Below are 27,858 nucleotides of genomic sequence, written 5' to 3'. Positions count from 1 at the left end.
CAAAACAGTGATGTAAGCGCCGCCCAAAGTCCCGCCTCGACAAAGACGGCAGCCATACAGACCCAGCCATAGAGCAGGGCGAACCGGTGGACGACGAACATGCTATCAAGCAACCGTCCGAACAGGACAACTTGGATAAACAACCCATCCCCGGCGAAGATAACAGTCCGGACGATCTCACGCCGGACAAGTTGTTGGAGCAGAAAAACCTCCACAAAAGGCTCGTCGCCACTGCGCGTAGCCTGAAAAAGCAGAAGCAGAAGCTCAAAACAGCGGAAGATGCACTCAGAATCAGATGGAGCTAAGTACTCAACACCGCAGACAAATACGGCGACAGTCACCAAACAAAGAGCTACCCGAAGCGCAAACTACTACCCGAATTCGATGAGGAGGCCGTAGAGTCCCCGCAATCAAAGAACAAAGAGGCCGCCCGGTCGGATAGACGACCACATGGCAAACATAGAGCGGCAAGCGGCGCCGCACACAAGCCGGCACGCGATCCGCATAAGGATTTGCATCAAAAGGATGGCCCAGTTAGGTCTATCTACGGGCCAAGAAAGCAAGCTCTAGTAAGCAATGCAACACACCAAATATCCGAACATCACGACACACCCAAATATAGGGGCGTCGCACACCCCCTATGTTTCACCGATGAGGTGCTAGATTACGAATTTCCAGCGGGATTTAAGCCCGTAAACATAGAGGCATACGACGGAACAACAGACCCTGGAGTCTGGATTGAGGATTACATCCTCCACATACACATGGCTAGAGGAGATGACCTCCAGGCCATAAAATACTTACCCCTCAAGCTCAAAGGGCCAGCCCGGCATTGGCTCAAAAGCCTCCCTGAAAATACCATTGGAAGTTGGGAAGAGCTCGAGGATGCTTTTCGGGCAAATTTTCAAGGGACTTATGTCCGCCCTCCGGATGTAGACGATTTAAGTCACATAACTCAACAACCCGGAGAGTCAGCCCGCAAATTCTGGAACAGGTTCTCACCAAAAAGAACCAAATAGTCGACTGTCCGGACGCCGAAGCCTTAGCAGCTTTCAAACACAACGTCCGAGACGAATGGCTCGCTAGACACCTTGGCCAGGAAAAGCCAAGAACAATGGCCGCATTAACAAGCCTCATGACCCGCTTTTGCGCGGGAGAGGATAGTTGGCTGGCAAGATGCAGTACCAGCGACCCAAGTACATCCGAAGTCAGGGATAGAAATGGGAAACCACGACGCAACAAGGACCAGCGTCGGACCAAGGGAAACAACCCGAAGAGCACGACAGTCAACACCGGATTCAAAAGCTCTCGGCAGAATCATAAAAAACTGCCCCTTAAGGATAACAGCGACGAGCTATCCAACTTAAACAAAATCTTCGACAAAATATGCCAAATCCACAGTACTCCCGGGAAGCCTGCAAACCATACACATAGAGATTGTTGGGTCTTCAAGCAGTCCGGCAAACTCAACGCCAAACACAAGGGGCTCGGCACACCAAGCGAGGACGATGACGAACCCCACAAGCAGAGCACCGGAAAACAAAAGAATTTCCCACAAGAAGTCAAAACAGTAAACTCACTTCGAGTGACACAAGTAAACTCACTTCGAGTGACACAAGGGAAAAACAGAGCGGCGCCTATAGAAATACGCGTCGCACGGTCTATCCCAGCGGTGTCCCGACAATGGTTGTCAAAACCAATCACCTTCGACCATCAGGATTACTCCGGAAGTATCCGGAACGCAGGACGGACTGCCTTGATATTAGATCCTATAATCGGCGGACTCCAATTTACACAAGTCCTAATGGACGGCGGTAGCGATCTAAACCTGCTATATCAGGACACAATCCGCAAAATGGGGATAGACCCAACCAAAATTCGCCATAGCAACACTTCCTTCAAAGGGGTAATGCCAGGCCTATATGCCCATTGTACGGGCTCCCTACTGCTAGAAGTTGTGTTCGGCTCATCCGACAACCTCCGCCGTGAAAAGTTAACCTTCCACATCGCCCCATTCAAAAGTAGCTCTCAAGCACTATTGGGACGTGAAGCTTTCGCCCGCTTTAACGCAATATCACATTATGCATCTCTTACACTTAAAATGCCCGGTCCACGCGGCATCATCTCATTAAAAGGAAGTATCAAGTGTTACTCGAGCACGGAAGAACGTGAGACTGCCTTGACAGTCATACACTAATCCGACTCCGTTAATCAAAGCACCTGAACAGGTCGTTCGGACCACGGACACGGCTAGAAGAGTCCGGCGTAAACATATAAAGGCCTACTATTCGCATACCCCCGTACAAGGGGCTCCATGCATGTACAACAAGAGACAATAAAGCTCAATTTTATTCATTTTTTGAATCATACTCTGTTTATTTAATATAAAGTACATTTTTTGCACGATCTTTTTTCAACTAAATTCCTCTCTTTTACAGATGAACACCGTGCTACACCCGTCCAGGATACGGCACAACGGAGACACAGGCGTAGACGTGCAGTATGGACCCGTTGCAAGGATTCTTTTCAGATTAAGACCCTGCGTAAACCTTTTTTACTGTCTCTTGTTGACATACATCCCCCGGTTTCTTGCTATAACCGAGGAGGAGGCTGGCGTTTTGGCATCGGCCGCGTCAGAATTTTGCACGTACCTAGACACCAGGGGCTTGTTACCAAGGGCGTTGTTCGGCCCGTTTTCATAAAGACCGAATACCTTAGGGAGTGTTCGGCATCTCGAATTAGGCCTTATATGCATCAGCTCAGAATCATGTCTTTGGTCAAATGTTGGGTTTGCCCGGCTCCTGTGTTTTGCTGCCTTACGTTCCGTTCTATCGGCTAACGCGGCACCAGGAGAACTACTGCGATTGTGCCCCGGTTCAGCCAGGTGAGCACCTCAGTAGAGAAAGCCGAAAACTAACTGTCATGATATAGTGTGAGACTGGTCAACCACTCGATGACCCACCGGAATGTTTAGAATTCCTCCGCATTAACGAAGGACAGTTTCCCGGTCAGGCACATACGCGCCCCGAATTTGGGAGAGCGTGGTGCCCCTAGGGGCTATATAGTAGCCCCACCATCGAACTCCTATGGCTAAGTGAAAGTGATAAAGCATTATAGTCCGGTTGCCTAGTTTGCTACGCTATCACCTCCTTTACAGGACCAAGACGTTGGATTAAGTGTGAAAATGCGCCTTTTTGCAAACACCCCCGCATTATGTGCGTGGGGGCTGAAGCCGAAGACTTCCATCTTTCAGGTTATATACACATATACATTAACGGCCGCACAGGAGGTATTTTAATACTTGAATGCACAAGTATAAAAAGCTCTTATATTCTATTGAAACATTTTTCACAAATCATACATGTCATTAGAACGTAATATCCTTCGAGCACTGTGTCTCTATTAAACGAGCGCCCTGCAGGACTTCCTCAAAATAGTGCTCGACAGGTACTCGGCTTCCGTCCAAATCGGGGGATGCAACATCGGTGGCCTTCATCTCTGCCCAGTATGTCTTGACACGCCGCGCACCATCTATGCATGCTGACTGCCTCATTGCATCGATATGCGGCCCCGCACCAAGGAACTGTTGCACCAAGACAAAATAACTCCTCGGCTCGGGCCTTTTCGGTCACAAATGAGTCACGACATCCTTCATGGCAAGTCCGGACAACCTATTCAGCTCTGCCCATTTGGCCAAGCGATCGGCTAAGGAAAGCAGACGCTCTGGATCACGGAACTGCGACCAAAATAGCTCTTCCATTTTGCGATCCTTTTGGCCTTGGAAGTACTCGACCGCATCCGCGACGCTCACCGCCAAGTCCAGATAAGCATCCTCCGCACCCCACAGCCGGTCCAACTGAGCATATTTAGGATCCATGAATTTCCTCCGCAGCAGAAAAGGCTTTCCAGCCACGATATCTCTGGCCTGACGTAGCTCCTCCTTCATAGCTCTCATCGCAGAGCGCACATCCTTGGCCTCGGCGGTGACCTTTTTCTGGCCCTCTTGCTCCGCTTGACCTTCTTTTTCAAGAAGCTCGCAGCGGTCGGTAGCATTCTTCAACTGTACAGCCATCTCGGCCATTTCTTTCTTACTTCGGCAGTGAGCAGCCTGTTCGGCTTTTAGCTCTTCGGTCGCCTTTAAGGAAGCGGCATCACTTTTTCTGGCCTGTTCCTTGGCTCGGGCGAGCTCCACCCGCAGGCTCTCCACGGAAGCGGCACCATCTGCATCAAGCATACTTGTTGTAAGGCACGAACATTAAGCTCCTTTACCAGGTGTCCGTGGAGAAGTTGCATACCTTGTGACTCATCAAGCCGCTTATTGACAAGCGCGATGTCCGCATCCGCCACGTCAAGTTGCCGCTTCAGTTTGGCAAATTCATTAGTCCGGCTGGCCACCGGACGCTCCACCACCTACATAGGAAAGGCGACATATTATAACTGAGATTATGATCCTCGGCGCGTTGTCACTTTTGACAACGTACCGAGTCTCGGGGGCTACTATCTATATAGGGCGCATTCTATATGCAAAACTGTCAGAAGGTACATCATTTTGCGTACCTCAAACCCCGTGAGTAAACTTCGGACGGCTTCATGGAATCCACTCTCAGCGGATGAAATCCTTTCAATCACCGTACCCATTAACGCACGGTGATCTTCTGAGATAGACGCTCGCTCGAGCAGATCCTTCAACTCCTCCGACCGTACACCAGTTGGTGCCGGACTCGTCCGATGGCCTTTTTCGAAGGCCGGACGCGGAGGGCTTTGAGGGGACACACGGCCGCCTTTCGGCCCCGCCGGATTCGGAGAAACCCTCCGTGATGACACCTCAGGGTCGCCCGCCTCGCATGACGGTATGGCAGGCGGAGGCGTTTCGCTCTCCATCATCTCCGGACGAAGATCCCCCGAAGACGAGCTCTGCTGAGAAGGGCTGAGATCCAAACTACAAGGTAAAGTTTCGATTGCCTTCAGAAATAAAACAGGGATGTCCCTTATTGTAAAACTCCCTTCTCTACTTACGGCTCATTGGAGGGCTGATCTCCTTGGGGAAATAGTGTGGCCGGGGCATCTCCCAGCGCGGGACCCTCTGGCGAAGATTTCTTCCCCCGTTTTGAGGCCTTAGTCTCTGGATCTTCAGAGGCGGTCCTCTTCTCCCCCGGGATGGAGGGATTTTTTATCCCCCCTTTCTTGATAACCTCCTTCGCGGAGGCAGTAGCTTCCCTGTTCCCCCCTTCGCCTTCTTCCAAAGGCGCAGCCTTCAACATCCTGGTTAATACAGGATCCAGTGTGGTCTCAGGGAGGGGGGCCGGACACCTTATCAGTTTTGCTTTCGCTATCCACTCCTGTTCAAGGGACAGCTCTTTTAAGGGCAAGTTTATGATAAATATATGGATAGAATGTCCGGGTACAGGACTACTTACTTGAGTATCCGGGCGATTGCAGCTCAGACCTGCATCCTCGGTCAAGTTCGGACACATTCTTTGTGATCCGAAGAACAGTTGGTACATCTCCACGGGTGTTGCGCCCATAAAATGTTGGAGAGCTCGTGGTCCCTCCGGATTGAACTCCCACAGGTGGAGGGGGCGACGTTTGCAAGGTAGGACGTGACGAATCAGCATGACCTGCGCTACGACGACCAGATTAATCTCTCTCTAGGAGGTCTCAAATACAACCCTGCAACAAGGGCACGTCCTTGGACGGCCCCCAGTCAAGCCCTTTGTTGACCCATGACGCCAGCCGCGGCAGGGGACCCGAGCGGAAGGAAGGTGGCGCCACCCATTTGGTGCCCCTGGGAGCTGTGATATAAAACCACTCTCGTTGCCACAGACTGAGCTCCCCTTGAAAGGAACCCTCGGGCCATGGAGCGTCAGCATTCTTGCTTATAACAGCCCCTCCGCACTCTGCCTGCTGCCCCTTGATCATCTTCAGCTCCACTTTCAAGGTCTTGAGCCACAATCCGAAGTGAGGGGTAATGCGGAGGAAGGCTTCGCATATAACAATGAACGATGAGATGTGGAGGATGGACTCCGGATCCAAGTCATGAAATTCCAGCCCATAATAAAACATGAGCCCCCTCACGAACGGGTTCGTCGGGAAGCCTAACCCTCGAAGGAAGTGAGACATGAACACTACGCTTTCACTAGGCTCGGGAGTGGGAATAACCTGCCCTTGGGCAGGCAGACGGTGCGAAATTTCGCCGGTTAGATACTTGGCGTCTCTCAGCTTTAGCACGTCTTCTTCCGTGACGGAGGAAGGCATCCACCGGCCTTGCAGGTCGGAGCCGGACATCATCGAAGGTCCGAAGCGCCCAAATCAGGAGCTTTGGGTGTTGGAACTCGAGGCGGGGGCGGATTTGATTGAGATTGAAAGAAAGGAGCGGGGCCTTGGTCTCTTTATAAGGAGGTTGGATACCAAGAGCCCTCCCCGTGACCATTTGGGACTCGCCTTCGATAGAGGAGGCGTGCCAACGGGCGCGGTTGGGTTACCCACGCCCGTATTGATGAGAATCCCGGAATAAGGGGGCACGATCTCCGCTTTGACAAGACGTGCCAAGGAAACCGCCTCACTAAACGCGCTGAGGTGGGACAGTAAAAACGATTCGAATAAAGGCCTGGCCGTGGTGTGATGTCACGCCACGGAATACATCAGCAGATTTGTGTAAAGATTATTCTCTCTATGGTGGTACGTGGAACTTGTTTTGCAGAGCCAGACACTGTCCTTGTGTTCAAAACCTTCTAAGTATTCGGAGGAGGAACCCGCCTTGCAATGCCGAAGACAATATGCGCGCCGGACTCGTCGTCATTGAAGCCTGGTTCAGGGGCTACTGAGGGAGTCCCGGATTAGGGGGTGTCCGAATAGCCGGACTATAGCCTTTGGCCGGACTCCTGGACTATGAAGATACAAGATTGAAGACTTCGTCCCGTGTCCGAATGGGACTTTCCTTGGCGTGGAAGGCAAGCTTGGCGATACGGATACGTAGATCTCCTACCATTGTAACCGACTCTGTGTAACCCTAACCCTGTTCGGCCTCTATATAAACCGGAGGGTTTTAGTCCCTAGGACGAACAACAATCATACCATAGGCTAGCTTCTAGGGTTTAGCCTCTCTGATCTCGTGGTAGATCTACTCTTGTACTACCCATATCATCAATATTAATCAAGCAGGAGTAGGGTTTTACCTCCATCGAGAGGGCCCGAACCTAGGTAAAAACATCGTGTCCCTTGTCTCTTGTTACCATCCGCCTAGATGCATAGTTCGGGACCCCCTACCCGAGATCCGCCGGTTTTGACACCGACAGTGGGCATCACTCATCGTCATGAACCCTCGTTGGCAAGGCGTTCTGCAGCGGGTTCTACTGGCCCACAGCACTCAGCAACGCTGTCGAGCTGGTAAAGGCTTGCGAGGCCTGCCAATTTCACGCCAAGCAGATCCATCAGCCGGCGGGAGGTCTACAAACTATACCCCTCTCATGGCCATTTGCAGTTTGGGGGCTGGACATTCTAGGCCCGTTCCCTCGGGCGCCAGGGGGCTATCGCTACCTCTACGTCGCCGTGGACAAGTTCACCAAGTGGGCTGAGGTGGAAGCTGTCCGCACCATCGCAGCGAGCTCTGTGATCAAGTTCATCAGGGGCCTAGTGAGCTGGTTTGGGGTGCCCAACCGCATTATCACCGACAACGGTTCGCAGTTCACCAGCAATCTCTTCAAAACGTATTGTGCTAACCTTGGAACGCAGATATGCTACGCTTCGGTGGCGCACCCCCGGAGTAACGGCCAGGACGAGCGAGCCAACGCGGAGGTCCTGAAGGGCCTCAAAACCAGGACCTTCAAGAAGAAGCTGGAGGCCTGCGGCAGGGGCTGGCACGACGAGCTCCAATCTGTGTTGTGGTCCATCCGCACAACCGCGGCCAAGCCGACTGGCGAGACCCCGTTCTTCCTCGTCTACGGAGCAGAAGCCGTCCTCCCTCACGAGGTCAGGCGTCGCTCCGCACGGGTGCTGGCGTTCGACGAGGCGCAGCAGGACGCCATGCGGGGGACGGATCTCGTGCTGGGGGAGGAACATCGTCGAGAGGCCGCGCTATGAGCGGCAAGGTATCAACAGGCGCTGCGGCGATACCACTGCCGCAACATCCGCCCCACCACTCTTGAGGTAGGGGACCTCTGTTGGAAATATGCCCTAGAGGCAATAATAAAAGTGTTATTATTATATTTCTTTGTTCATGATAATAGTCTTTTATTCATGCTATAACTGTATTATCCGGAAATCGTAATACACGTGTGAATACATAGACCACAATATGTCCCTAGTGAGCCTCTAGTTGACTAGCTCGTTGTGATCAACAGATAGTCATGGTTTCCTGGCTATGGACATTGGATGTCGTTGATAACGGGATCACATCATTAGGAGAATGATGTGATGGACAAGACCCAATCCTAAGCATAGCACAAAGATCGTGTAGTTCGTTTGCTAGAGCTTTGCCAATGTCAAGTATCTCTTCCTTTGACCATGAGAGCGTGTAACTCCTGGATACCGTAGGAGTGTTTTGGGTGTATCAAATGTCACAACGTAACTGGGTGACTATAAAGGTGCACTACAGGTATCTCCGAAAGTATCTATTGTTTTATGCGGATCGAGACTGGGATTTGTCACTCCGTATGACGGAGAGGTATCTCTGGGCCCACTCGGTAATGCATCATCATAATGAGCTCAAGGTGACCAAGGTGTTGGCCACGGGATCATGCATTACGGTACGAGTAAAGTGACTTGCCGGTAACGAGACTGAACAAGGTATTGGGACCGAGTCTCGGGCAAGTAACGTACCGATTGACAAAGGGAATTGTATACAGGGTTTGATCGAATCCTCGACATCGTGGTTCAACCGATGAAATCATCGAGGAGCATGTGGGAGCCAACATGGGTATCCAGACCCCGCTGTTGGTTATTGCCCGAGAGTGGTCTCAGTCATGTCTGCATGTCTCCCGAGCCCGTAGGGTCTACACACTTAAGGTTCGGTGACGCTAGGGTTGTTAGGAAGACTAGTATGTGACTACCGAATGTTGTTTGGAGTCCCAGATGAGATCCCGGACGTCACGAGGAGTTCCGGAATGGTCCGGAGGTAAAGTTTTATATATGGGAAGTTGTTAAATGGGCACCGGAAAGTTTCGGGGTCATACCGGTACTGTACCGGGACCATCGGAAGGGTTCCGCGGGTCCACCGGGAGGGGCCACCCCTCCCGGGGGGCCACTTGGGCTGCGTGGGGATAGCAGCCAGCCCCTAGTGGGCTTGGCGCCCCCCCCCCTTTGGGCCCATGCGCCTAGGGTTGGGGGGGAAACCCTAAAGGGGGCGCACCCCCCCTTGCTTGGGGGGCAAGCCCCCCACCCCTTGGCCGCCGCCCCCCCCTAGGGTTTTCCCTAGAGGGCCGCCCCCCCTTGCCCTTTCCCCTATATATAGAGGGGTGAGGGGAGGGCTGCAATACACCACAAGCCAAGGCGCAGCCCCTCCCCTCCCCAACACCTCTCCTCCTCCCTACGTGCTTGGCGAAGCCGTGTCGGAATACTGCCGCATCAGCTGCACCACGCTGTCGTGCTGCCGTTGGAGCTGCCTTCCTCAATCTCTCCTTCCTCCTTGCTGGATCAAGACGGAGGAGACGTCTCCCGTCCCGTACGTGTGTTGAACGCGGAGGTGCTGTCCGTTCAGCACTAGGACATCGGTGATCCGAATCACGGTCGAGTACGACTCCATCATCACCATCCCCTTCGCAAGCTTCCACTCGTGATCTACAAGTGGTATGTAGATGCAAACTCTCTCCCTGGACTCGTTAATTAGATGAACTCATATATGGATCTTGGTGAAACCGTAGGAAAAATTTTAATTTTTTGCAACGTTCCCCAACAGTGGCATCATGAGCTAGGTCTATGCGTAGTTCTCTTTGCACGAGTAGAACACAATTTTGTTGTGGGCGTGGATCTTGTCAACTTGCTTGCCTCTACTAGTCTTTTCTTGCTTCAGCGGTATTGTGGGATGAAGCGGCCCGGACCAACCTTACACGTACGCTTACGTGAGACCGGTTCCACCGATTAACATGCACTAGTTGCATAAGGTGGCTGGCGGGTGTCTGTCTCTCCCACTTTAGTTGGAGCGGATTCGATGAAAAGGGCCCTTATGAAGGGTAAATAGAAGTTGACAAAATCACGTTGTGGTTATTCGTAGGTAAGAAAACGTTCTTGCTAGAACCCAATTGCAGCCACGTAAAAGATGCAACAACAATTAGAGGACGTCTAACTTGTTTTTGCAACGATTGATCATGTGATGTGATATGGCCAGAAGTTGTGATGGATGATGAATTGTGATGTATGAGATCATGTTCTTGTAATAGGATTCACGACTTGCATGTTGATGAGTATGACAACCGGCAGGAGCCATAGGAGTTGTCTTTATTTTTGTATGACCTGCGTGTCATTGAAGAACGCCATGTAACTTACTTTACTTTATTGCTAAACGCGTTAGTCATAGAAGTAGAAGTAGTCGTTGGCGTGACAACTTCATGAAGACACGATGATGGAGATCATGATGATGGAGATCATGGTGTCATGCCGGTGACAAGATGATCATGGAGCCCCGAAGATGGAGATCAAAGGAGCTATATGATATTGGCCATATCATGTCACTACTTTATATAATTGCATGTGATGTTTATTATGTTTTATGCATCTTGTTTACTTAGGACGACGGTAGTAAATAAGATGATCCCTTACAAAAATTTCAAGAAGTGTTCTCCCCTAACTGTGCACCGTTGCTACAGTTCGTCGCTTCTAAGCACCACGTGATGATCGGGTGTGATGGATTCTTACGTTCACATACAACGGGTGTAAGACAGTTTTACACAGCAAAAACACTTAGGGTTAACTTGACGAGCCTAGCATGTGCAGACATGGCCTCGAAACACGGAGACCGAAAGGTCGAACACGAGTCGTATGGAAGATACGATCAACATGAAGATGTTCACCGACGATGACTAGTCCGTCCCACGTGATGATCGGACACGGGCTAGTCGACTCGGATCGTGTAACACTTAGATGACTAGAGGGATGTCTAATCTAAGTGGGAGTTCGTAATTTGATTAGAACTTAATTATCATGAACTTAGTCTAAAACCTTTGCAAATATGTCTTGTAGATCAAATGGCCAATGCTCATGTCAACATGAACTTCAACGCGTTCCTAGAGAAAACCAAGCTGAAAGATGATGGCAGCAACTATACGGACTGGGTCCGGAACCTGAGGATCATCCTCATAGCTGCCAGGAAACAATATGTCCTAGAAGGACCACTAGGTGACGCTCCCGTCCCAGAGAACCAATACATTATGAATGCTTGGCAGTCTCGTGCTGATGATTACTCCCTCGTTCAGTGTGGCATGCTTTACAGCTTAGAACCGGGGCTCCAAAAGCGTTTTGAGCATCACGGAGCATATGAGATGTTCGAAGAGCTGAAACTAGTTTTTCAAGCTCACGCCCGGGTCGAGAGATATGACATCTCCGGAAGTTCTATAGTTGTAAGATGGAGGAAAATAGTTCTGTCAGTGAGCACATACTCAAGATGTCTGGGTTGCACAACCATATGACCCAGCTGAACATTAACCTCCCAGATGAGGCGGTCATTGACAGAATCCTCCAGTCGCTCCCACCAAGCTACAAGAGCTTTGTGATGAATTACAACATGCAGGGGATGGAAAAGACCATTCCTGAAGTGTTCTCGATGCTGAAGTCAGCAGAGGCTGAAATCAAGAAAGAACATCAAGTGTTGATGGTCAATAAGACCACTAAGTTCAAGAAGGGCAAGGGTAAGAAGAACTTCAAGAAGGACGGCAAGGAGGTTGCCGCGCCCGGTAAGCCAGTTGCCGGGAAGAAGTCAAAGAATGGACCCAAGCCTGAGACTGAGTGCTTTTATTGCAAGGGGAAGGGTCACTGGAAGCGGAACTGCCCCAAATACTTAGCGGATAAGAAGGCCGGCAACACCAAAGGTATATTTGATATACATGTAATTGATGTGTACCTTACCAGTACTCGTAGTAACTCCTGGGTATTTGATACCGGTGCCGTTGCTCATATTTGTAACTCACAGCAGGAGCTGCGGAATAAACGGAGACTGGCGAAGGACGAGGTGACGATGCGCGTCGGGAATGGTTCCAGAGTCGATGTGATCGCCGTCGGCACGCTGCCTCTACATTTACCTACGGGATTAGTTTTGAACCTTAATAATTGTTATTTAGTGCCAAGTTTGAGCATGAACATTGTATCTGGATCTCGTTTAATACGAGATGGCTACTCATTTAAGTCTGAGAATAATGGTTGTTCGATTTATATGAGAGATATGTTTTATGGTCATGCTCCGATGGTCAATGGTTTATTCTTAATGAATCTCGAGCGTAATATTACACATGTTCATAGTGTAGATGCCAAAAGATGTAAAGTTGATAACGATAGTCCCACATACTTGTGGCACTGCCGCCTTGGTCACATTGGTGTGAAGCGCATGAAGAAGCTCCATGCTGATGGACTTTTAGAGTCTCTTGATTATGAATCATTTGACACATGCGAACCATGCCTCATGGGAAAAATGACCAAGACTCCGTTCTCCGGAACAATGGAGCGAGCAACCAACTTGTTGGAAATCATACATACCGATGTGTGCGGTCCAATGAGCGTTGAGGCTCGCGGAGGATATCGTTATGTTCTCACTCTCACTGATGACTTAAGTAGATATGGGTATGTCTACTTAATGAAACACAAGTCTGAGACCTTTGAAAAGTTCAAGGAATTTCAGAATGAGGTGGAGAATCAACGTGACCGAAAGATAAAGTTCCTACGATCAGATCGTGGAGGAGAATATTTAAGTCACGAATTTGGCACACACTTAAGGAAATGTGGAATCGTTTCACAACTCACGCCGCCTGGAACACCTCAGCGAAACGGTGTGTCCGAACGTCGTAATCGCACTCTATTGGATATGGTGCGGTCTATGATGTCTCTTACCGATTTACCGCTATCATTTTGGGGATACGCTCTAGAGACAGCTACATTCACTTTAAATAGGGCACCGTCTAAATCCGTTGAGACGACACCGTATGAATTATGGTTTGGGAAGAAACCTAAGCTGTCGTTTCTAAAAGTTTGGGGATGCGATGCTTATGTCAAGAAACTTCAACCTGAAAAGCTCGAACCCAAGTCGGAAAAATGCGTCTTCATAGGATACCCTAAGGAAACTGTAGGGTATACCTTCTACTTAAGATCCGAGGGCAAGATCTTTGTTGCCAAGAACGGATGCATTCTGGAAAAAGAATTTCTCTCGAAAGAAGTAAGTGGGAGGAAAGTAGAACTCGATGAAGTACTACCTCTCGAACGGGAAAGTGGTGCAGCTCAGGAAAATGTTCCTGTGATGCCCACACCAACCGAAGAGGAAAACAATGATGATGATCAAGGTACTTCGGATCAAGTTGCTGCTGAACTTCGTAGGTCCACAAGGACACGTTCCGCACCAGAGTGGTACGGCAACCCTGTCCTAGAAATCATGTTGTTAGACAACGGTGAACCTTCGAACTATGAAGAAGCGATGGCGGGCCCAGATTCCAACAAATGGCTTGAAGCCATGAAATCCGAGATAGAATCCATGTATGAAAACAAAGTATGGACTTTGACTGACTTGCCCGATGATCGGCGAGCGATAGAAAACAAATGGATCTTTAAGAAGAAGACGGACGCGGATGGTAATGTCACCATCTATAAAGCTCGACTTGTCGCTAAGGGTTATCGACAAGTTCAAGGGATTGACTACGACGAGACATTCTCTCCCGTAGCGAAGCTTAAGTCCGTCCGAATCATGTTAGCAATTGCCGCATACTATGATTATGAGATATGGCAGATGGACGTCAAAACGGCATTCCTTAACGGGCATCTTAAGGAAGAGCTGTATATGATGCAGCCGGAAGGTTTTGTCGATCCTAAGAACGCTAACAAAGTATGCAAGCTCCAGCGATCCATTTATGGGCTGGTGCAAGCATCTCGGAGTTGGAATATTCGCTTTGATGAGATGATCAAAGCGTTTGGGTTTATGCAGACTTATGGAGAAGCCTGCGTTTACAAGAAAGTGAGTGGGAGCTCTGTAGCATTTCTCATATTATATGTGGATGACATACTCTTGATGGGAAATAATATAGAATTTCTGGACAGCATTAAGGCCTACTTGAACAAATGTTTTTCAATGAAGGACCTTGGAGAAGCTGCTTATATATTAGGCATCAAGATCTATAGAGATAGATCGAGACGCCTCATAGGTCTTTCACAAAGCACATACCTTGATAAGATTTTGAAAAAGTTCAAAATGGATGAGTCCAAGAAAGGGTTCTTGCCTATGTTACAAGGTGTGAGATTGAGCTCAGCTCAGTCACCGACCACGGCAAAAGATAAAGAAGAGATGAGTGTCATCCCCTATGCTTCAGCCATAGGATCTATTATGTATGCCATGCTGTGTACCAGACCTGATGTAAACCTTGCCGTAAGTTTGGTAGCAAGATACCAGAGTAATCCCGGCAAGGAACACTGGACAGCGGTCAAGAATATCCTGAAGTACCTGAAAAGGACAAAGGACATGTTTCTCGTTTATGGAGGTGACGAAGAGCTCGTCGTAAAGGGTTACGTCGACGCTAGCTTCGACACAGATCTGGATGACTCTAAGTCACAAACCGGATACGTGTATATGTTGAATGGTGGAGCAGTAAGCTGGTGCAGCTGCAAGCAGAGCGTCGTGGCGGGATCTACATGTGAAGCGGAGTACATGGCAGCCTCGGAGGCAGCGCATGAAGCTATTTGGGTGAAGGAGTTCATCACCGACCTAGGAGTCATACCCAATGCGTCGGGGCCAATCAAACTCTTCTGTGACAACACTGGAGCTATTGCCCTTGCTAAGGAGCCCAGGTTTCACAAGAAGACCAGGCACATCAAGCGTCGTTTCAACTCCATCCGTGAAAATGTTCAAGATGGAGACATAGAAATTTGCAAAGTACATACGGATCTGAATGTCGCAGATCCGTTGACTAAACCTCTCTCGCGAGCAAAACATGATCAACACCAGAACTCTATGGGTGTTCGATTCATCACAATGTAACTAGATTAGTGACTCTAGTGCAAGTGGGAGACTGTTGGAAATATGCCCTAGAGGCAATAATAAAAGTGTTATTATTATATTTCTTTGTTCATGATAATAGTCTTTTATTCATGCTATAACTGTATTATCCGGAAATCGTAATACACGTGTGAATACATAGACCACAATATGTCCCTAGTGAGCCTCTAGTTGACTAGCTCGTTGTGATCAACAGATAGTCATGGTTTCCTGGCTATGGACATTGGATGTCGTTGATAACGGGATCACATCATTAGGAGAATGATGTGATGGACAAGACCCAATCCTAAGCATAGCACAAAGATCGTGTAGTTCGTTTGCTAGAGCTTTGCCAATGTCAAGTATCTCTTCCTTTGACCATGAGAGCGTGTAACTCCTGGATACCGTAGGAGTGCTTTGGGTGTATCAAACGTCACAACGTAACTGGGTGACTATAAAGGTGCACTACAGGTATCTCCGAAAGTATCTATTGTTTTATGCGGATCGAGACTGGGATTTGTCACTCCGTATGACGGAGAGGTATCTCTGGGCCCACTCGGTAATGCATCATCATAATGAGCTCAAGGTGACCAAGGTGTTGGCCACGGGATCATGCATTACGGTACGAGTAAAGTGACTTGCCGGTAACGAGACTGAACAAGGTATTGGGATACCGACGATCGAGTCTCGGGCAAGTAACGTACCGATTGACAAAGGGAATTGTATACAGGGTTTGATCGAATCCTCGACATCGTGGTTCAACCGATGAAATCATCGAGGAGCATGTGGGAGCCAACATGGGTATCCAGACCCCGCTGTTGGTTATTGCCCGAGAGTGGTCTCGGTCATGTCTGCATGTCTCCCGAGCCCGTAGGGTCTACACACTTAAGGTTCGGTGACGCTAGGGTTGTTAGGAAGACTAGTATGTGACTACCGAATGTTGTTCGGAGTCCCGGATGAGATCCCGGACGTCACGAGGAGTTCCGGAATGGTCCGGAGGTAAAGTTTTATATATGGGAAGTTGTTAAACGGGCACCGGAAAGTTTCGGGGTCATACCGGTATTGTACCGGGACCACCGGAAGGGTTCCGGGGGTCCACCGGGAGGGGCCACCCCTCCCGGGGGGCCACTTGGGCTGCGTGGGGATAGCAGCCAGCCCCTAGTGGGCTTGGCGCGCCCCCCCCTTGGGCCCATGCGCCTAGGGTTGGGGGGGAAACCCTAAAGGGGGCGCACCCCCTTGCTTGGGGGGCAAGCCCCCCACCCCTTGGCCGCCGCCCCCCCCTAGGGTTTTCCCTAGAGGGCCGCCCCCCCTTGCCCTTTCCCCTATATATAGAGGGGTGAGGGGAGGGCTGCAATACACCACAAGCCAAGGCGCAGCCCCTCCCCTCCCCAACACCTCTCCTCCTCCGTACGTGCTTGGCGAAGCCCTGTCGGAATACTGCCGCATCAACTGCACCACGCCGTCGTGCTACCGTTGGAGCTGCCTTCCTCAACCTCTCCTTCCTCCTTGCTGGATCAAGACGGAGGAGACGTCTCCCGTCCCGTACGTGTGTTGAACGCGGAGGTGCTGTCCTTTCAGCACTAGGACATCGGTGATCCGAATCACGTTCGAGTACGACTCCATCATCACCATCCCCTTGGCAAGCTTCCGCTCGTGATCTACAAGTGGTATGTAGATGCAAACTCTCTCCCTTGACTCGTTGCTTAGATGAACTCATAGATGGATCTTGGTGAAACCGTAGGAAATTTTTTAATTTTCTGCAACGTTCCCCAACAACCTCGTGCTCAGACGGGTCCTCTCCAGGGAAGGGTTGCATAAGCTTTCTCCCATGTGGGAGGGCCCGTTCAAGGTTGTTCATGTTCCCAGGCCCGGCTCCGCATGCTTGGAGACTCAGGAGGGGTGCCCATCCCGAACGCGTGGAACATCTGGCATCTCCGGAAGTTCTACCCTTGAAGAAAGGCCTAGAGCCTGTAAAAAGGCACGGAGCCTGTGAAGAAGGCCAACGCCTGTGAAGCTCATTTCCCCGAGAAAGGCCCGGAGCCTGTGAAGAAGGCCAATGCCTGTGAAGCTCATTTCCCCGAGAAAGGCCCGGAGCCTATGAAGAAGGCCAATGCCTGTGAAGCTCGCCGCCCGTGACACTCTCACGTAATAATGAGTTGGGGTTGTACACGCCCTGGAGTCTCCGGAGAGCCGCCCTTGGGCCTCGGGGCTCCCGCCCATGCCCAGTGGCAGCACTTAGCTCCGCGCTGGTGAGAAGATGTCGAAGACTAGATTAGGTGCCGGACGCGGCTTTTTATTTTGCTTTCTGCAGTTGGCTTGTTCGTTCCTATTTGAAGTTTTATTGAAGTTGTTGCCATCCTTAGCTTGTGACTCTTTGTCTTTTTTGCTCACTTGCCTCGTTTTCTCTCGCGCGAGTCTCGCGAGGGAGTAACGCGGGCACCCTCGCGAGTGTTTTCTGCCCCTGTCGTTTGAAGCTTTCCTATCCAGGTCCACTACAGGAGCACCCCTCCCAGTCCGTGCCCCATGGGCATCGCGACGCGAACACAGGACCTGGGTCGGTCGCCTCCACAACTAAGACCGGAAGCTACCCCTCCTGACTAATCCTTGCAGGACATGAAGCGCGCGGCAAGGCCTCGGCCTCGAGAAGCAAAGACCACGACAAGTCCCCCCGAGCTAAGTAATTCCTGCACGCGGGCATGCGGCACAAAAGCACAGCACAGAAATAGCGGAAACAACATGATAATTAACAGCAACAGTTCAGCACGCCCCCACGGGGCCCTACACTACTTTCTCTTTGCGCAGGGAAGGGAGAAAAACAAAATAGGCACGACTTGCTCGGCACCAACTTGCGACGAAGGCTCGTACTGCCTCCGAAGCTCAGTCAGACTCCTCCTCGCGCTTCACCGAGGCACGACGGCGGGCTGACCTGCTACCTCCCTCCAGGCGGGTGCGACGGCACGGAGGCTGGTCGCGGCCACCGCTGGAGGAGCTGTTATCCGAAGGAGAGCCGCCGAAGCTCGATGAGCCCCGAGCACCGCCGACCACGCATCTGCAGTCATCTTCAACCCGATCATCGCCGGGGCTGGGTACATGGTTGCGGTCATCGTCTTCGAGGCAGCATCTGGCACGGCAACCGTCTTCTCCGAATACCCTCACGGAGAGGGTGGCGTCGCCGTCAAACTTGAAGTGCAGGGTGCACCACCGGCTCAAGCCATGCGCGCGGGCAAACATTTGCCAGCCGCGGGTCAGGGCCGCATTCCCGGCGACAGAGACCTCCAGCGAAGCCCAGGAGGCCCTGCTGCAACAACCGTCCGCCTGAAGCCAGAGGCCGCCCGGAACACTGGCCAGAAGTTCACCTACAAAGAAGCGGGGAAGCTGGAGCCAAGTGTTGGTCGGCTCCACTGACCACACGACAATCTTCGACAGCACCTCCGCGGTCGAGCAGTCACGGCGCGCCCCCCGTCGACAACCTAGCGCCCATCGCCGCGCAGTGGATCGCCTCCATGACTGCGGGAAGCCGCTACGGGAGCCATAGGATGCTTGCGAGGATGGCCTTGGCCGCGCTTGGCCGGGGGAGAGTCAGGCCCTACCTGCCGGCCCTTCCCCTTCTCTGCAGCCGAGAACCTCTTCGACGGAGCCATGGAGAGAAAAGAGTAGCAAGAGGGGATGGACTGGAAGGGCTTGCGCCGTTCTGTACTTATAGCTGGAGGAGGCCAACCGTCGGCCTCCACGATCACAGGTAATCATGACCCATTTCTGCGTGCAGGGACATGTCAAGTCACGCGGTTGCCGAGGGATTGTGGGGAAGCGGAGACGCCCAAGTCCAATCAATCGCCGCACGGCGCCTGAGGCCACAGGCTGTTGGGGCCCATGGCGCTTCGCACTTGCCCCTCCGCTTCTCTGCTAAGCCAAGTCCGGGCGTGCCTTGGGCTCGGGGGCTACTGTCGGCATTCTGGGAATGGGGTCCCCACACTTGCCTGCCTGCGGCCTGCGGCGTGGCTCAAGTGGGGGCCCAGCGCGGCCCAGCTTCATCAGCTCAAGCTCAAGACCCTCGCGAGGGGCCAAGCCTCGCAGGGAAGACGACAGGAACCTTCCTCAGGAGCAGCCTCGTCAGGCAGGCTCACGAGGAGGCAGAGAGATCAAGGCAGGGTACCTCACGAGGGTGCCCCATGACGCAAGCCATGACGATCGAGATCAGGCGGGCGCCAGGCGGGCGCCAGCCTGCGCAGTGTCCTCGTTTCCCCTTTGGTGCAAAGGAGGCAAGCACAGGCCAAGGCATCAGGCAAAGGTTACCGCTTCGGTGCAACAAGACCAAGACCAGCAGAGCGGCAGGACGGAGGTCATCGTGGAGCCCAGGACAGCGTCACCGTCAGAGCCTTTGGCTGCCGAAGACCAACTTTAGTCAGGATAAGTGTACTAGATTTTCCCCTTCAAAATGGCCAATTGTTGGCGCCCTTCCCGCTCATTATTTGGGAAGAGGCTCAGGGCCTCCCTCTATAAATAGGACTAGCCACCACAGAGAGAGGGGGAGTCGAACCTACCAGAGAGAGAGAGAGAGAGAAGCGACTGGACTCACCCAAGAAGTCCATCGCACCAGCTCAAGAACAGCCCTCGCGAGGCTGCTCTTCCTTTGTACTATTCTTCATCAGCCCCGGAGGCAATCCACCACACCACACACTGGAGTAGGGTATTACACCACAATGGTGGCCCGAACCAGTATAAATCTTGTGTCTCTTGTGCTGTTCATCGTTCCTAGTTTAGATCCCTTGCAAACCATTAACGCGTGAGCTGGTAGGGGAAAGATCTCCGTGTGCACCCCAGAGTTCGAACCTCAAGGGTCTGCCGGAACTCGAAATCCGACAATATTGTGGTCATAATCCAGTAAATTTTATGACCCAGGATGTTCATTCTATGGACCTGACCGATCCATTTGACTGTGATTGCCGAAAACAGTGCTGGAGTTTGATGTTGTTACCGTTTTCAATCTGGGTTTTCTTGTAAACCTGATGAACAATCAACCCTCATGCTTTTGTACAGTTTTTAAGCTGGAGTTAGATGTTCCTGCCCTTTTCAACTCGGTTGTGACTGTCATATTTTATTTGAAACAAGGCAAATGGCTTGCCATTCGTTTAATTTGGAGTGAAATATTGTAACAAATCACAACCAAGGGAAATAACATCATTCACGCCGTCTGCTTGAGGTCACTGTGCATTACAGAAGCCAAGTGATTAGCCCCCACCAGCACCCACAAACTTATTTCAAACTAGCACATCAAATGGGCTGTAAATTTTCATAGGAAAGGCTGCATGACCGTGACAGATTTGGATTCTGACATTTGGGACCCGCGAGGAAATAGCTTATCCATGGTGGTGTCGACTTACTAGCCAGTCAACAAACGATACTGCCTACCAGCCATTGGATTGACATCCAACATCTGTCGTGTATCTTCTATCTCTTGTCTTCTTCTTCCTCCAGCCGCCCAAACCAAACCGCCCCATCAGCTCCGCCTGCTCCCGCCTCCCATGGCTGGCTGCGCCTCCGCCGCCCTACTGTACGTACCCTCCAACATTGGCCAGTCCCTCCCTCTATTTCCCCACACGTCATGTTATTCTCCGGCGACGTCAGCCCCAACACGCACCCGTGCCCGAACCAGTCAACCCTCGTACTCCCCTCCGCCTGCGACTGGACCGGCGCATCTTCAACGGCTCCTGTTCGTTCCGTCTGAGGCCTCGCCGTCGTCCTCCGCCTTGCGGACTTAGTTCGCTCGCTGTGCGCGGTGCGCCGCCCTCTTGCGTTGTCAACATCGTCAACAACCGAGAGGAACAAGGAGATGACTGTACGTGGAGAGGATGACAGTAGGGACCCACCAGCGTCATGGCAGTACGCAAGCAAGTGCCTCTATAGTACAAGCCCAAAAATGTGGTTCCTCCTAATGGTTGGACATCTGGGGCTCACGCCATTGTCAACATAGTCAATAAACGAGAGAATTACACTATGAGCGGCTGACACCAGGGACCCAGCAAGTCGTGCAGTTTTTTTAGGAACAAGCAGTTGTTATTCATACTAGTTTTAGCTACGGGTCAGGGTATCAACGGGGCTGTGCGGGGGCTGTGGCCCGTCTAGCCAGGGTTTTATTTATGTTTACCACATCATGAGCCCAGTTGTGTTTTTTTCTTGCTGAAAATGGCTAGCCCAGTTCTATTTTTTTAAGAAATACCCAAACAAGGCCTACTTGCTTTATCGGCCCTGCTGGGCTGCAAATCTTTAAAGACGATGAGAGTTTCATTTGGTTGCCCAGAGATGGCCTGTACATTTTTAAAACACATCAAACCGGGAATTAGTTTCAATTTTTTTCATTACAAGATCTTAAATTCCATTGATTTTTATGTGTGGACAATTATTTGGATTTTATATTTATATAAATTATTTTTCAAAATAGTTTGAATGTGAATCGATATTTCTGGATTAAAAACAGTTAACCGCACCAAAATATGCAAAATTCCGTATACTTTTTAACCATTGCCACAATATGGAGTGTAATGCTAAAAAAAGAAGATGGGCTCCAAAAAAAATCTTAAGAATTAGCAAATGGGTTGTACATTATTAGAAATAATGGCAGATGGGTTGTATGCTGTTTTCCATAGATTTGAGGCTGACTTGTGCGCCTACTACAGGTTGACGTGTATGCTTTCATAAAAAAAGGTTGACGCACACGCAACGCCCTGTCAACTTAGTCAACACACGAGAGCAATGACTGTTGGATGTCCATCCAACGGCTGTCGTGCTTCTTCAATCTCTGCTCTTCATGCTCCAGCCGCTCAAACAAGCACCGGCAGGACTGCCTGCTCCCTCCTCCTGCGGCCGGCTATGCTACCGCGTAGGCCTCACGGCCCCACCGTACTCCCATCGCTGGCCTAGCCATCCCTCTACTCACCCACACATGCTGTTATTCTCCGGCGACAGCAGACGAACCAGTAAACCCTCGTACTCCTCCGTGTGGGAAACAACTGCCGAGTATTCCCTGGCTCCATGTCGTTCCCTTCCTAGGCCTCGCCGTCGTCCACCGCCCTGGTGCTCTCGGCGCGGCCTGGTCAACGTGGTCAATGAACGACATCCATCAAAAGTGGACTGTACGTGGAGAGGCTGACAGCTGGGTCCACGGCCGCACGCAAGGAAATGCCTCCTTATTACGCGCAAAATAATGATTCCTCCACTTGACAGCCAGGACCCATAGGAAGGGCCTCTGTATTTCACGAAAAAAACGTTCCCCCCGCTGACAGGTCGGACCCACCGGCTATATCTTCGCACGCAAGGAAGTGCCTCCTTATTACGCCCAAAAAAATGAATACCCCCTGCTAGCTGGGACCCACCATATTGTTGGGCTGACTTGTGGGCCTACTAAGTTGACGGGGACGGAGGGCTTTGTCAACTTAGTCAATACTCTAGTGACCATATGATGTCCATCCAACGGCCATAGTGCTTCTTCCACCTCTGGTCTTCTTGCTCCAGCCGCCCAAAGCAGCGCCGGTCGTGCCGCCTACTCCTGCCTCCCGTGGCCGGCTATGCTACCGCCTGATCCTGCCTCCCATGGCCTGGCTCCGCGTCATCCCCTTTCTAGGCCTCGCCATCGTCCACCGCCGTGGTGCTCTCGGTGCGGCGTGGTCAATGTGGTCAACGACCGACTTCCATCGGAAGAGTACTGTACATGGAGAGGCTGACAGCTGGGTCCACGGCAGCCGCAAGGAAGTGCCTCCTTATTACATGGAAAATAATTATTCCTCCACCTGATAGCGGGGACCCACCGGATGGTCCACCATATTTCGCAAAAAAACGTTCCCCCCGCTGTCAGCTCGGACCCACCGGAAGTGCCTCCTTATTACGCACAAAAAAATGAATACTCCCCCGGCTAGCTGGGACCCACCTTGGTGGGAGGCTGTCTTGTGGGCCTACTAAGTGGACGGGGATGAAGGGCTTTCTCAACTTAGTCAATATGAACGATTCTAGCTCCAGTGACCGTACGATGTCCATCCAACGGCCGTAGTGCTTCTTCAACCTCTGGTCTTCTTGCTCCAGCCGCCCAAAGCAGCGTCGGTCGTGCCGCATGCTCCTGCCTCCCGTTGCCGGCTGTGCTGCCGCGGAGGCCTCACCGCCCCCTACTATTCCCACCGTTGGCCAGGCCCTGCGGCGACGGCAGCCTCACACTGCAGCCGAACCAGTGAACCCTCGTACTCCTCTCCGCGTGGGCTTCCACTGCCGCGTCTTCCCCCGCTCCGCGTCGTCCCCTTCCCAGGCCTCGTCGTCGTCCACCGCCGTGGTGCTCTCCGCGCGGCATGGTCAACGTGGTAGACGAATGACTTCCATCGGAAGAGTACTGTACGTGGAGAGGCTGACAGCTGGGTCCACGGCCACAACCCTAGTTTTTTTGTGATTTGCCAAGTAAGTCGCTTTGTCAGGCCTGTTGGGCTGCAAATCTTTCAAGACGAGGAGAGCTTTCATTCAGCTGGCCGAGAAAATGGCCCATCAGTAATGAGAAATGGGTTGTACATTTTTAAAACACATCAAACCGGCAATTAGTTTCAAATATATTTTTTTCATTTCAAGATTTTAAATTACATTAATTTTTATGCGTGGAGAATTTGTTGGATTTTATATTGATATACATTTATTTTTAAAATTAGTTTGAATGTGAGTCGAAATTTCGGGATAAAAAACAGTTCGGACCGCACCGAAATATGCAAATTTCGTATATTTTTTTAACCGTGGACACAATATGGGCTGTAATGCTAACAAAAAGAATATGGGCTCCAAAAAAACCTTAAGAATTAGCAAAGGGGCTGTAAATTATTAGAAATAATGGCAGATGGGTTGTATGCTGTTTTCCACAGATTTGAGGCTTTCCTAAAAAAGGTTGACGCACAAGCAGTGACGGTTGGATGTCCATCCAACGGCCGTCGTGCTTCTTCAATCTCTGCTCATCCTGCTCCAGCCGCTCGAACAAGCGCCGGCGGGACTGCCTGCTCCCTCCTCCCCGCGGCCGGCTGTGCTGCCGCGCAGGCCTCACCGCCCCACCGTACTCCCATCGCTGGCCTAGCCATCCCTCTACTCACCCACACCTGCTGTTATTCTCCGGTGACGGCAGACGAACCAGTAAACTCTCGTACAGTCGTACTCCCCTCCGCGTGGGAAACAACTGCCGAGTCTTCCCTGACTCCGTGTGGTCCCCTTCCTAGGCCTCACCGTCATCCACCGCCGTGGTGCTCTCGACGCGGCGTGGTCAATGTGGTCAACGACCGACTTCCATCGGAAGAGTACTATGCGTGGAGAGGCTGACAGCTGGGTCCACGGCCGCAGCAAGGAAGTGCCTCCTTATTACGCGCAAAATAATTATTCCTCCACCTGACAGCGGGGACCCACCGGATGGGCCACCGTATTTCACGAAAAAAACGTTTCCCCCTGACTGTTGGGACCCACCAGCTACACCTTCGCACGCAAGGAAGTTCGTCCGGGAAAAACAATGATTCGCCCCCCTGACTGCTGGGACCCACCAGCTACATCTTCGCACGCAAGGAAGTGCGTCCGGGCAAAAAAATGATTTCCCCCCTGACTGCTGGGACCCACCAGCTACATCTTCGCAGGCAAGGAAGTGCCTGACAGTCAGGACCCACCTGGTCGAAGCGTACGTAGCGTTGTCATTCTGGTCGCGAACGTGTATGTACATATATACTGGTGGATGTAGAGGCGCGCACGTGTCGTAGTAGAGGCGCGCACGTAGCATGTACACGTACGTACAGCGGCCAGGGTGCAAGAAAGAAAATACTACCACGTATGTGTACATACGGGCGGAGTCTCGAACGCCTACTCGCGCATACGTACGGCGAGGGCTCGTGTACATGGCTGGGTCGGAACGGAGATATAGCGTCGTCGTCATGTTCATGGGGAGGCAATGGAATGCGTCGTGTTCATGGGGAGGCAATGGAATACGTCATGTTCATCGGGAGGCAACGAAACACGTGGGAACCAACCGGCTGGGTCGGAACGGAATGCGTGGTTGTGTTCATCGGGAGGGCTTGGACGGAACAGGCGATGGAAACGAAGCCTAGCGTACCGTAGAACAGAGGAAACGGACCTCCTACATTCGGAATGGGGTCCTGTTGATCGGGAGGGGTGTGGCGTACTGCAAAACGGAGGAAACGAACCTCCTACGGTCGAAACGGGAGTCCTGTTGATCAGGAGGGGTGAGGGAGTCCTGGACTAGGGGGTGTCCGGATGACCGAACTGTCACCTTTGGCCGGACTCCTGGACTATGAAGATAGAAGATTGAAGACTTCACCCCGTGTCCGGATAGGACTTTCCTTGGCGTGGAAGGCAAGCTTGGCGATACGGATATGTAGATTTCCTACCATTGTAACCGACTCTGTGTAACCCTAACCCTATTCGATGTATATATAAACCGAAGGGTTTTAGTCCGTAGGACGAACAACAATCATACCATAGGCTAGCTTCTAGGGTTTAGCCTCCTTGATCTCGTGGTAGATCTACTCTTGTACTACCCATATCATCAATATTAATCAAGCAGGAGTAGGGTATTACCTCCATCGAGAGGGCCCGAACCTGGGTAAAAACATCGTGTCCCTTGTCTGCTGTTACCATCCGCCTAGACGCACAGTTCGGGACCCCCTACTCGAGATCCGCCGGTTTTGACACCGACATTGGTGCTTTCATTGAGAGTTCCTCTGTGTTGTCGCCTTTAGGCTCGATGGCTCCTTCGATCGTCAGCAACGACGCAGTCCAGGGTGAGACTTTTCTCCTCGGACAGATCTTTGCATTCAGCGGCTTTGCACTGCGGGCCAATTCGTTAGGCCATCTAGAGTAGATTGAAAGCTACACCCCTGGCCATCAGGTCAGATTTGAAAGCTTGAACTATATGGCCGATGTCCGCGGGGACTTGATCTTCGACGGATTTGAGCCGTGGCCGATCCTGCCGCACTGTCTCGATGGGCATGATCTAGCTCTGCCGCCGAACAGTGCCCTGGATGTCGAACCAGTACCCGCTCCGACCTTTAATCCGGAGCCGGTTTCGCCGATCGAGGACGGCTGGTTGGACACCGCCTCGGGGGCTGAAATCTCTACGACGATCGAGCCGAACACCATCCCTGTCCTTTGCGAAGCTCGTGACTCCCAGGTGCCGGACTCCTTCCCGGACTCCGAACCTCCCGTGCCCCTGCCAGTCGAATCCGACTGGACGCCGATCATGGAGTTCACCGCCGCAGACATTTTTTAGTATTCGCCCTTTGGCACTATCCTGAACTCATTAAAGTCTCTCTCTTTATCAGGGGAGCCCTGGCCGAACTATGGTCGGGAAGGTTTGGATTCGGGCGACGAAGAAATTCAACACCCACCCACCACCCACTTCATAGCCACTGTCGATGATTTAACCGATATGCTCGACTTCGACTCTGAAGACATCGATGGTATGGACGCTGGTGCCGGAGACGATCAAGAGCCAGCGCCCATGGGGCACTGGAAGGCCACCTCAACTTACGACGTATATATGGTGGACACACCTAAGCGAAGCAATAACGAGGAATGACGGGACGCTGCAAAAGATAATTCCCTCGGGAAGCAGTCAAAGCCGAGGCGTAAGCGCCGCTCCAAACCCCACCTCGACAAAGATAGCGCCCACACAGAACCAGCCATAGAGCAGGGAGAGCCGGCCGATGGCGAGCACGCCATTGAGCAACCACCCGAACAGGCCAACTTGGACAAACAACCCGTCCCCGGCAAGGATAACAGTCCGGACAATCTCACGCCGGACACGTCATCGGATCAGACGAACCTCCACAAAGAACTCCTCGCTACTGCGCGTAGCTTGAAAAAGCAGAAACAGAGGCTCAGGACAGCGGAAGACACACTCCAAAGGAGATGGAGTAAAGTACTCAACACCGCAGACAAATACGGCGACAGCCGCCAAGCAAAAAGCTACCCAAAGCGCAAACTACTGCCCGAATTCGATGAGGAAGCATTAGAGCCCCCACGATCAAAAAACAAAGAGGAAGACGGGTCGGATAGATGACCACATGGCAAACACAGAGCGGCAGGCGGTGCCGCACACAATCCGACATGTGATCCGCATAAGGATCCGCACAGAAAGGACGGCCCAGTCAGATCTATCTATGGGCCAAGGAAACAACCGCTAGTAAACAAAACAACACGTCAAGTGTCCGAAAGTCACGGCACACCCAAATACAGGGGCGCCGCACACCCCCTATGTTTCACCGATGAGGTGCTGGATCATGAATTTCCAGCGGGATTCAAACCCGTAAACATAGAGGCATACGACGGAACAACAGACCCTGGAGTCTGGATTGAGGATTATATCCTCCACATACACATGGCCAGAGGAGACGATCTCCACGCCATAAAATACCTGCCCCTCAAGCTCAAAGGGCCAGCTCGGCATTGGCTTAAAAGCCTCCCCGAAAACACCATCGGTAGTTGGGAAGAGCTTGAGGATGCTTTTCGGGCCAATTTCCAGGGAACCTATGTCCAACCTCCGGACGCAGATGATTTAAGTCACATAACCCAACAGCCCGGAGAGAAAGCCCGAAAATTCTGGAACAGGTTCCTCACCAAAAAGAATCAAATAGTCTACTGTCCGGACGCTGAAGCCTTAGCAGCTTTTAAACACAACGTCCGAGACGAAT

This window comes from Triticum aestivum, chromosome 5B (genome assembly GCF_018294505.1).
Source record: "Triticum aestivum cultivar Chinese Spring chromosome 5B, IWGSC CS RefSeq v2.1, whole genome shotgun sequence".
Taxonomy (NCBI): domain Eukaryota; kingdom Viridiplantae; phylum Streptophyta; class Magnoliopsida; order Poales; family Poaceae; genus Triticum; species Triticum aestivum.
This window is presented reverse-complemented; position numbering follows the sequence as displayed.